We start from the raw sequence: 12,740 nt of genomic DNA, 5'->3' as shown, positions 1-12,740 counted from the left end.
GATGCACAGCGACTCCTGCTGACCTCTGTCACATTAGCACTTAGCATCACAGTTAACATTGTTAACTACAGTTAAGGCTAATACCTTGCGTTGTGGTTTATACTAATGGAAACTAACTTTACTCATACTAGGTTGATTGTGGATGGAGTTTACTGATCAATGAATTATCAAAGACACCATATTGAGTTCCTCTGCACGCCATCCAAACCTGTAAATCCATCAAATCTTGGAAAACCTTCATCTTTAATATGTGAAAGAAGCGTTATTTAGCACTAAAAGCTTAATGTTCCTCACATAGACTCTACCAACAAAACTGAGTTACATATTACAAATACATTTACTTTGAGTTTTTGGAACAAACTTCATGAAATTTGTGAGTTAACCAAGGAATTGTGATTTGATTGGTTAAAAGTCAAATTCACAGGCCAAAACCAGTATTTTGGTCCAATTCTGGCCATCTAGCTATCAGTCTCAATGAACTGGTTGATGATACACTTATGAGGTTACTACAAAGCAAGAACATGAAGTAATATATTGCCCTTCGATTGGTTATGTGACCTTTTGACCTTGAAAGATCGAACTCTGAGTTAATTTATTTTGCATCCTGGTACTACCTGTCTTACTGTGTGGTTGGACGACCTAGACATGAACCAAGGTGATGGCCAGTTCTATCCTTTACAATCGCAGGTTAAGACGCGCGTGAGAACGGCAGTGTTCTGCTGCCGCCGATAATGCCCTGTGTATCGCTGGTTAATACCCAGGTTTTTATCCAGGCAAATCCTGCGTTACTCCAGGATCATTTGCATATAGGCACCGCCCCCAGAGTATAATAGGCTGAAGCAGCAGGAATACATGCCTCTGTCACTGCAGGGGGAGGGAGATCATCCTCAGCTTTTTCTTCTCCTTCCTTTCCCCCTCCTCAACGTGTTGCTCCATCTCCACCACAGGTCTCCCCTCTGCTTCTGAACCAGACCTCTTGGTTTCCTTCTTCTTTAAGTCCTTGCCGCTGCCAACTTTCTTTTAGGAGGCATACTGGAGCTTCTCTGCAAAAATATCTGGAGCTGGCCGCGAGTGAGAGGCCTGCATGCAGCGTGCTAGCGTTTTTATACTGACCCTCTGGCAGATCCCGAGCAGCCGGGAAAGCAGGCCGACTGGGTGACTGTGAGGAGGAAGCATAGTTCGAAACAGAAGCCCCATGTACACCGCCAACCCGTTCACATTTCTAACCGTTTTTCCCCACTCGACGACACACCCGCCGAGGATCAAACTCTGGTTATTGGCGACTCTGTTTTGAGAAATGTGAAGTTAGCGACACCAGCAACCATAGTCAATTGTCTTCTGGGGGCCAGAGCAGGCGACATTGAAGGAAATTTGAAACTGCTGGCTAAGGCTAAGCGTAAATTTGGTAAGATTGTAATTCACGTCGGCAGTAATGACACCCGGTTACGCCAATCGAAGGTCACTAAAATTAACATTGAATCGGTGTGTAACTTTGCAAAAACAATGTCGGACTCTGTAGTTTTCTCTGGGCCCCTCCCCAATCGGACCGGGAGTGACATGTTTAGCCGCATGTTCTCCTTGAATTGCTGGCTGTCTGAGTGGTGTCCAAAAAATGAGGTGGGCTTCATAGATAATTCAATCAATCAATCAATTTTTTTATATAGCGCCAAATCACATAATTGGCAAAGCTTCTGGTCTTGTTAGGAGAGACGGCATCCATCCCACTTTGGATGGAGCAGCACTCATTTCTAGAAATCTGGCCAATTTTCTTAAATCCTCCAAACCGTGACTATCCAGGGTTGGGACCAGGAAGCAGAGTTGTAGTCTTACACACCTCTCTGCAGCTTCTCTCCCCCTGCCATCCCGTCATTACCCCATCCCCGTAGAGACGGTGTCTGCTCCCAGACCACCAATAACCAGCAAAAATCTATTTAAGCATAAAAATTCAAAAAGAAAAAATAATATAGCACCTTCAACTGCACCACAGACTAAAACAGTTAAATGTGGTCTATTAAACATTAGGTCTCGCTCTTCTAAGTCCCTGTTGGTAAATGATATAATAATTGATCAACATATTGATTTATTCTGCCTTACAGAAACCTGGTTACAGCAGGATGAATATGTTAGTTTAAATGAGTCAACACCCCCGAGTCACACTAACTGTCAGAATGCTCGTAGCACGGGCCGAGGAGGAGGATTAGCAGCAATCTTCCATTCCAGTTTATTAATTAATCAAAAACCCAGACAGAGCTTTCATTCATTTGAAAGCTTGACTCTTAGTCTTGTCCATCCAAATTGGAAGTCCCAAAAACCAGTTTTATTTGTTATTATCTATCGTCCACCTGGTCATTACTGTGAGTTTCTCTGTGAATTTTCAGAACTTTTGTCTGACTTAGTGCTTAGCTCAGATAAGATAATTATAGTGGGCGATTTTAACATCCACACAGATGCTGAGAATGACAGCCTCAACACTGCATTTAATCTATTATTAGACTCTATTGGCTTTGCTCAAAATGTAAATGAGTCCACCCACCACTTTAATCATATCTTAGATCTTGTTCTGACTTATGGTATGAAAATAGAAGACTTAACAGTATTCCCTGAAAACTCCCTTCTGTCTGATCATTTCTAAATAACATTTACATTTACTCTGATGGACTACCCAGCAATGGGGAATAAGTTTCATTATAGTAGAAGTCTTTCAGAAAGCGCTGTAACTAGGTTTAAGGATATGATTCCTTCTTTATGTTCTCTAATGCCATATACCAACACAGTGCAGAGTAGCTACCTAAACTCTGTAAGTGAGATAGAGTATCTCGTCAATAGTTTTACATCCTCATTGAAGACAACTTTGGATGCTGTAGCTCCTCTGAAAAAGAGAGCTTTAAATCAGAAGTGCCTGACTCCGTGGTATAACTCACAAACTCGTAGCTTAAAGCAGATAACCCGTAAGTTGGAGAGGAAATGGCGTCTCACTAATTTAGAAGATCTTCACTTAGCCTGGAAAAAGAGTCTGTTGCTCTATAAAAAAAAAGCCCTCCGTAAAGCTAGGACATCTTTCTACTCATCACTAATTGAAGAAAATAAGAACAACCCCAGGTTTCTTTTCAGCACTGTAGCCAGGCTGACAAAGAGTCAGAGCTCTATTGAGCTGAGTATTCCATTAACTTTAACTAGTAATGACTTCATGACTTTCTTTGCTAACAAAATTTTAACTATTAGAGAAAAAATTACTCATAACCATCCCAAAGATGTATCGTTATCTTTGGCTGCTTTCAGTGATGCCGGTATTTGGTTAGACTCTTTCTCTCCGATTGTCCTGTCTGAGTTATTTTCATTAGTTACTTCATCCAAACCATCAACATGTTTATTAGACCCCATTCCTACCAGGCTGCTCAAGGAAGCCCTACCATTATTTAATGCTTCGATCTTAAATATGATCAATCTATCTTTTTTAGTTGGCTATGTACCACAGGCTTTTAAGGTGGCAGTAATTAAACCATTACTTAAAAAGCCATCACTTGACCCAGCTATCTTAGCTAATTATAGGGCGATCTCCAACCTTCCTTTTCTCTCAAAAATTCTTGAAAGGGTAGTTGTAAAACAGCTAACTGATCATCTGCAGAGGAATGGTCTATTTGAATGGTCTAGTTTCAGTCAGGTTTTAGAATTCATCATAGTACAGAAACAGCATTAGTGAAGGTTGCAAATGATCTTCTTATGGCCTCGGACAGTGGACTCTCTGTGCTTGTTCTGTTAGACCTCAGTGCTGCTTTTGATACTGTTGACCATAAAATTTTATTACAGAGATTAGCGCATGCCATAGGTATTAAAGGCACTGCGCTGCGGTGGTTTGAATCATATTTGTCTAATAGATTACAATTTGTTCATGTAAATGGGGAATCTTCTTCACAGACTAAAGTTAATTATGGAGTTCCACAAGGTTCTGTGCTAGGACCAATTTTATTCACTTTATACATGCTTCCCTTAGGCAGTATTATTAGACCGTATTGCTTAAATTTTCATTGTTACGCAGATGATACCCAGCTTTATCTATCCATGATGCCAGAGGACACACACGAATTAGCTAAACTGCAGGATTGTCTTACAGACATAAAGACATGGATGACCTCTAATTTCCTGCTTTTAAACTCAAATAAAACTGAAGTTATTGTACTTGGCCCCACAAATCTTAGAAACATGGTGTCTAACCAGATCCTTACTCTGGATGGCATTACCCTGACCTCTAGTAATACTGTGAGAAATCTTGGAGTCATTTTTGATCAGGATATGTCATTCAAAGCACATATTAAACAAATATGTAGGACTGCTTTTTTGCATTTACGCAATATCTCTAAAATTAGAAAGGTCTTGTCTCAGAGTGATGCTGAAAAACTAATTCATGCATTTATTTCCTCTAGGCTGGACTATTGTAATTCATTATTATCAGGTTGTTCTAAAAGTTCCCTAAAAAGCCTTCAGTTAATTCAAAATGCTGCAGCTAGAGTACTAACGGGGACTAGAAGGAGAGAGCATATCTCACCCATATTGGCCTCTCTTCATTGGCTTCCTGTTAATTCTAGAATAGAATTTAAAATTCTTCTTCTTACTTATAAGGTTTTGAATAATCAGGTCCCATCTTATCTTAGGGACCTCATAGTACCATATCACCCCAATAGAGCGCTTCGCTCTCAGACTGCAGGCTTACTTGTAGTTCCTAGGGTTTGTAAGAGTAGAATGGGAGGCAGAGCCTTCAGCTTCAGGCTCCTCTCCTGTGGAACCAGCTCCCAATTCAGATCAGGGAGACAGACACCCTCTCTACTTTTAAGATTAGGCTTAAAACTTTCCTTTTGCTAAAGCTTATAGTTAGGGCTGGATCAGGTGACCCTGAACCATCCCTTAGTTATGCTGCTATAGACGTAGACTGCTGGGGGGTTCCCATGATGCACTGTTTCTTTCTCTTTTTGCTCTGTATGCACCACTCTGCATTTAATCATTAGTGATCGAGCTCTGCTCCCCTCCACAGCATGTCTTTTTCCTGGTTCTCTCCCTCAGCCCCAACCAGTCCCAGCAGAAGACTGCCCCTCCCTGAGCCTGGTTCTGCTGGAGGTTTCTTCCTGTGAAAAGGGAGTTTTTCCTTCCCACTGTAGCCAAGTGCTTGCTCATAGGGGGTCATTTTGACCGTTGGGGTTTTACATAATTATTGTATGGCCTTGCCTTACAATATAAAGCACCTTGGGGCAACTGTTTGTTGTGATTTGGCGCTATATAAAAAAAAAAAATTGATTGAATTGATTGAATTGACCGCCGCCTATCGTCTCCAGCACATAATGTTTTGCTGGTGACCGTGTTGCAAATGTGATATGTGTTTTAATAATTACAATGTGGGGAAATCCTGCAGTGACACGCACCTCCCGGTGATTTTCAGCATGGCACAATATTCACCAGCATTGCAGTGCGCTGACATGGCAGTTAGCTGAAGTGAAAGTGATATGTTTTAATTTATTCCTATGTGAGGACAACATGCTGTCATCTGCGCTTCATGGTGAAGTTATGCAATGTCATAGTCTACAAGCCACTACAGGTGTCCTCCAGCTGTGACTTGTGAGGACAGATATCTGAAGAGCAGACAGTCACAGGGACACACCCCGCTTTGTCTGCGGACGTCATCAGCTCACAGAACAAAAAGGCTCACTCTCTGTTCCTTATTCTGTGATTTGTATTTTATGTATGCATTATTATTTTTTTGTCCTGCATCTGTCTGATGTATGTATTTTTAATGTAATACCTTGCGTGCACGATCATGTCCAGCAGTCAGCTGACAGGTGCTGTGTGTCCACAGCAAAGCACATGAGCAAAGCGATCAGACATGAATGAGTTCACGCCTTTTCCCTTATTTGTTTTATTTAAGTTCCACTCGTTCTGTCTGTCATGTAAACTACAGTTTGTCATGGAAGTGACATTGGCCACCAAGGCCACCGCTGCTTGTTCACTGAGGGGAATGTGCCTTTTTTGGGGGACAGTTTACACAATGTGAAAACACAAACTATTTTTGTGTATCTGCCTCATAATAGCAAAGCTTTTAAACACACCACTCTACTCTCTACATGAGGATGCACCCAGTGTGAAGTACAGTGAACATTGTAAATAGCAGCACTCAGACTAAATATGGAGGGTCATTATAGCCGATGGAATCAGACCTTGACCGGACGACTGATGCTATTCTTTCTGAATTCTATTAGAAGCACGTCTCAGTTTACCTGCAGGCCTCACGCATCAAACATCAAGAGCCATTCTGCCTTGTGGCATCTAATTACTCACACAAATCACCCAGAGATAATGCACTCCCATTTGCATTAGCATATAATTGAGGATAATGCTTTGCCTACCATGGGATGCTGAGGCTCTTACAAGATGTATGCGCTTGTTGGGGATGAATGACTGTACATTTAATTCAAAAGTGGCTCATCTCTGATGGGATGGTTTGTATGTGATGGAAAATGTGCATTTTGCATGACATCAGGGTGGTGGTTGCATTTCAAAATGTGCATTCTGTCATCTTCTAAACAAAGTTTTAATGCACATTTTTGCATCATGGACCAGTCTTGAGAATATTAGGGCCCCTTCACACATAACGCGATGGATGCCGACTAGCGCACGAAGGAGGAATTGCATGCCATTCATGAAAAGTCGGAGTTGCCTCAAATGCCTTGTACAGCTGTCGCTACAACTATTCGCGCACACCAGTGGCCGACAGACCTTCTTTGCATTTGCTGGCATTGATGAGACAAGGTTAACGCCATAGGAATTTAGCTTTAAGTTAGCAGATGGTAGCGTGCACGCTAACATTCACTAAATGTCTTCATTCCATCATTCCAGAGGTGTTATTAGGTTCCAAAAATAGTGTTTTCAGTTTTAGAAGTGTTTATTTACCACTAGCTTTTACATAATATATGACAGCGGTTAAATTTACATTTGCAGCTAGCTACCAGCCTGTGACATCACCACGCTAATGTCTGCTAAATGCTTTGTAAATCCTTCCAGAGGTGTTACCAAGTTCCAAAAAACAGCATTTTCAGTTTTAGAAGTGTTTATTTCCTACTAGCTTTTATATAATATATGATAGTGGTTACTACCCAGGCCGAAGTCACCGAGGTGGTTAGAAAGCTCCTCGGTGGCAAGGCTCCTGGGGTGGATGAAATCCCTCCTGAGTACCTTAAATCTCTGGATGTTGTGGGAGTGTCTTGGCTGACACGCCTCTGCAACATTGTGTGGCAGTTGGGGACAGTGCCTCTGGATTGGCAGACCGGGGTGGTGGTCCCTCTGTTTAAGAAGGGGGACCGGAGGGTGTGTTCCAACTACAGGGGGATCACACTCCTCAGCCTCCCTGGTAAGGTCTATTCCAGAGTACTGGAGAGGAGAATTCGACCGATAGTCGAACCTTGGATTTAGGAGGAGCAGTGTGGTTTTCATCCTGGTCGCGGCACACTGAACCAGCTCTACACGCTCCATCGGGTGCTCGAGGGTTCATGGGAGTTCGCCCAACCAGTCCACATGTGCTTTGTGGATCTGGAGAAGGCATTTGACCGTGTCCCTCGGGGCACCCGGTGGGGGGTGCTCCGGGAGTACGGGGTCCGGGGTCTTTTGCTAAGGGCTATCTGGTCCCTGTACGACCGCAGCAGGAGCTTGGTTCGCATTGCCGGTAGTAAGTCAAACCTGTTTCCAGTACACGTTAGCCTCTGCCAGGGCTGCCCTTTGTCACCAGTTCTGTTCATTATCTTTATGGACAGAATTTCTAGGCGCAGCCAGGGTGTAGAGGGGGTCTGGTTTGGGAACCACAGAATCTCATCTCTGCTGTTTGCGGATGATATGGTTCTGTTGGCTTCGTCAAATCAGGACCTTCAGCATGCACTGGGGTGGTTTGCAGCCGAGTGTGAAGCGTCCGGGATGAAAATCAGCACCTCCAAATCCGAGGCCATGGTTCTCGACCGGAAAAAGGTGCTTTGCCCTCTTCAGGTCGGTGGAGTGTCCTTGCCTCAAGTGGAGGAGTTTAAGTATCTCAGGGTTCACGAGTGAGGGACGGATGGAGCGTGAGATCGACAGACGGAATGGTGCAGCATCTGCAGTGATGCGGTTGCTGTATCGGACCGTCGTGGTGAAGAGAGAGCTGAGTAGGGGGGCAAAGCTCTCGATTTACTGATCAATCTATGTTCCGATCCTCACCTGATTGCGAGTACAAGTGGCCGAGATGAGTTTCCTCCGCAGGGTGGCTGGGCGCTCCCTTAGAGATAGGGTGAGGAGCTCGGTCACTCGGGAGGAGCTCAGACTCGAGCCGCTGCTCCTCCACGTTGAAAGGAGCTAGTTGAGGTGGCTCGGGCATCTTTTCCGGATGCCCCCTGGACGCCTCGCTGGAGAGGTGTTCCGGGCATGTCCCATCGGGATGAAGTCCCAGGGACGACCCAGGACATGCTGGAGGGACTACGTCTCTCGGCTGGCTTGGGAACGCCTTGGGGTTCCCCCGGAGGAACTGGGGGAGGTGTGTGTGGATCGGGAGGTCTGGGCGGCTTTGCTTGAGCTGCTGCCCCCACGACCCAACTCTGGATAAAGCGGAAGAAAATGGATGGATGGATGATAGCGGTTACATTTACACACAAATGAAAGTTTGCAGCTAGCTACCAGCCTGTGACATCACCACGCTAATGTCTGCTAAATGCTTTGTAAATCCTTCCACGGTTATTACCAGGTTACAAAAACAGCATTTTCAGTTTTAGAAGTGTTTATTTCTCGCTATCTTTTACATAATATAGGAGACAGGTGTTATTTCTAGCCACAACGAAGCAAAGTTAGCAGCTAGCAACACAAGGAAGTGACATCACCACACTAACGTCCGTGAGATCATCATGCCAACGTCCACGAGATCATACATAAAAATTGGAGCAGAATATTACTTTTTAACCTCTTAAAAAGGTCTAGGTTAGCCATCTTTGAACTTGTCCAAGGTCTGTGTTCCAAGAATGTTCCCTGTGAATTTGAAGACACTGGCAGTAATAGGACTGGACGTATGCTGAGCACGCAGACAGACGGACGGACAAGAAGCCTGTGCAATACTCGATGGCCCTATTTGATGGCCATTGGGTAAAAACTCCTTCAGTGAGGTAAAGAATAACAAGTTATTTGCCTTTGCAGTTCGAGTAAAAATTTGTTATAATTTACTACCAAACCTTGACCCAGCCAACTCCATTGATAAATGAAACAAGATCTTTAATCTGTTAGAATCTATTAGTGTCATCACAGCTTTACAGTAATTTATTTATATTTCTCGTTCTTCTGTCAGCACTGGAGAGAAATGTCAAGCTGAGAGAGAGCATGAAGAGGTCAATAACCACGCTCCAATTATTTAGGCCAAACGTGTGTCTGCTCAGATGCTCGACAAATCCACACTGGTAAAATAACACATTAAAAACAAATGATGTATTATGTAAAAGGGAGGCAGTGCACAGAGTATCTCTGCTGTGTTGAATAAATACTCTTAATGGATAATGGGATCAGGATAAAAAAAAAGTGGTGTTTAATAGAGACGTCTGTGGTACACTTTGGAGGTGGTTATTGCTGATCAAAATTCCATTCTTTGAGAAATTGATATATTTCCAGGAGCAAAATGCAAACAAGTGCTCATTTCCAAAATCCCTGAGAGAAACAAAGTCCTTCCGTTCATGGAACAAATCCAGGAGCCGCGCTTCCAAGTGTCAGTGAAGATCTTGGCAAACTTACTGGTATTTCTTTTCTTCTGTTTCTTGCCTCCATATTGACAACTTTTCTCCCTCCTCATCCTTTTAATTTGTCAATGGTGCTGAAATGTATAAATATCTATGAATGAAATCAGAATTAGATGAAGAACTGAGATTTAAAGTGGCACACTTTGATTACACACTGGAGCCAAAAACAATGTTCAAAGAGATGATGAAGATTAAACCTACCAGCTTTTTGTGGCCGTAATAATAATACATTTTGTTGTAGAAAGTAAAACTGTTCCTGATATTATGACCAGAATAAGAAAGAGGGTGCAACTATACAAAAGCAAATGTAAATGGGCTGCATTTCTGTCACTTTTCTGTCTGTTGCAGTTTTACAGCTGAGGATCATCTGGTCACAAACCTGCATCTTTAATGTTTCACCACCTCAAAACCCCAGATAGGAAAAACAAAGCTGCAAATGAAGAATCATGCTGTATCTACAATTGTATGTAAAGGTTTGGGGACCCCTGATGATTTCCATGATTTTCCTTTATAAATCATTGGTTGTTTGGATCAGCAATTTCAGTTAAATATATCATATAGCAGATGAACACACTGATATTTGAGAAGTGAAATGAAATTTATAGGATTTACAGAAAGTGTGCAATAATTATTTAAACAAAATTAGGCAGGTGCATAAATTTGGGCACCCTTTTTCATGTTATTAATCTGAATACATTTAGCACTAAATTATTGGAACACAAAATTAGTTTGGTAACCTCATTGACCCTTGACCTCCTTACACAGGTGAATCCAATCATGAGAAAGGATATTTAAGGTGGCATTTGCAACTGTTTCTCCTCTTTGCATCTCTTCAAATGAGTGGCAACATGGGAGCCTCTAAACAACTCTCAAATGACCTGAAAACAAAGATTGTTCAACATCATGGTTTCAGGGAAGGATACAAAAAGCTAGATAAGCTCAGATAAGCTGAATCGAAAGATGGTGAGAACAGTCGTAGTCAACCCACAGACCTGCTCCCCACAGACCTGCTCCAAAGACCTACAACATGATCTTGCTGCAGACAGTGTCTCTGTGCATTGTTCAACTTTACAGCACACTTTGCACAAGAAGATGCTATATGAAGCTGTAATGCAGAAGAAAACTTTTCTGCATACACACAACAAACAGAGCAGCTTGAGGTATGCTAAAGCACATTTGGACAAGCCAGCTTCATTTTGGAATAAGGTGCTGTGGACTGATGAAACTAAAATTAAGTTATTTGGACATAACAAGGGGCGGTTGCATGGCAGAAAAAGAACACAGCATTCCAAGAAAAATCTGTGCTACCTACAGTAAAATTTGGAGGTGGTTCCATCATGCTGTGTGGCTGTGTGGCCAGTGCAGGTACTGGGAATCTTGTTAAAGATGAGGGTCACATGGATTCCATTCAGTATCAGCAGATTCTTCATGAATCAGTGACAAAGTTGAAGTTGTGCCGTGGCTGGATCTTTCAACAAGACAACAACCCTAAACACTGCTCAAAATCTACTAAGGCATTCATGCAGAAGAACAAGTACAATGTTCTGGAATGGCCATCTCAGTCCCCAGACGTGAATATTATTGAAAATCTGTGGTGTGATTTTAAGCGGGCTGTCCATGCTCGGAAACCAACAAACCTGAGATGTTTTGTAAAGAAGAATGGTCCAAAATACCTTCAACCAGAATCCAGAGAGGCTGTTATTTCTGCAAAAGGAGGATTTACTAAATATTGATGTATTTTTTCTGTTGGGGTGCCCAAATTTATGCACCTGCCTAATTTTGTTTAAAGAATTATTGCACACGTTTTGTAAATCCTATAAATAAATATCACTGTGTTTGTCTGCTATATGATACATTTAACTGAAATTGCTGATCCAAACAACCAATGATTTATAAAGGAAAATCATGGAAATTATTAGGGGTGCCCAAACTTTTACATACCACTGTAATAGTACATGTTTACAACATGTCCAATTGGCTAAAAAGTGGGCCTACTATAAGAAGTTCTCCATTTACAGTCCACGATTTCTGAGATTACTTCAAGAAAAAAATAGATGACATTCAGTTAAATATATCCCAGCATGCCTTAATCCGGCCACTACATCCTGTTATTGAGGTGGGTGCCATCCGTGACACAGCACCTAGATTTACCGAATTTGATACTAATTGATTGGACGTGTTGATGAAACATCTACTAAAGCACAACTTGTCTGTTTGACCCCCCCCCACCACCAACAAAACTGTTTAAGGACTTGTGGCCCACTCTTGGACCTGTTGTGTTGTAAATTATTAATCTGTCACTAACTAACTTCAGGATGTGTTCCTGAAAGTTTCAAATCTGCAGTGGTTAAACCATTACTTAAGAAATCTAGTCTTGGCCCTAGTTTATGGAACAATTATAATCTGATATCAAACCAATCATTTTGTTCTAAAATTCTGGAAAAAGTGGTTTCACAGCAGCTCGTGGACCATTTTACTGAGAATAATCTCTTTGAGCCACTGCAGTCTGCTTTTAGAAAATATCATTCCACAGAGACGGCTCTCACTAAAGTGATGAATGATCTTCTGCTTACAGTTGATTCGAACACCACTATGGTTCTGGTGCTGTTAGATCTTAGTGCTGTGTTTGATATGGTGGATCATCGTATTCTACTTGATAGGCTGGAAAATCAGTTTGGAATTACTGGCAATGTCCTGGCATGGTTGACATATTTCCTAATCAGTCACTCTTTGTGTCTTGTTCAACAACACTACCTCTAAATATAGTGACATGAAATATGGGGTTCCACACGGGTCGGTCTTACACTCTCTGCTTTTCCCCCTTTATATAGCACCCCTCGGGCACATACTGCAGCTTTATGGGTTACTTTTCATTTCTACACTGATGACACTCAGTTGTATATGCCAATAACTGCTGGTAATTTCGTACACATAAAGTCCTGAGAGGATTGCCTTGCTTCATTG

The sequence above is a fragment of the Thalassophryne amazonica genome, chromosome 3 (genome assembly GCF_902500255.1).
Source record: "Thalassophryne amazonica chromosome 3, fThaAma1.1, whole genome shotgun sequence".
NCBI classification, from domain to species: Eukaryota; Metazoa; Chordata; class Actinopteri; order Batrachoidiformes; family Batrachoididae; genus Thalassophryne; species Thalassophryne amazonica.
Note: the sequence above shows the minus strand (reverse complement) of the source record.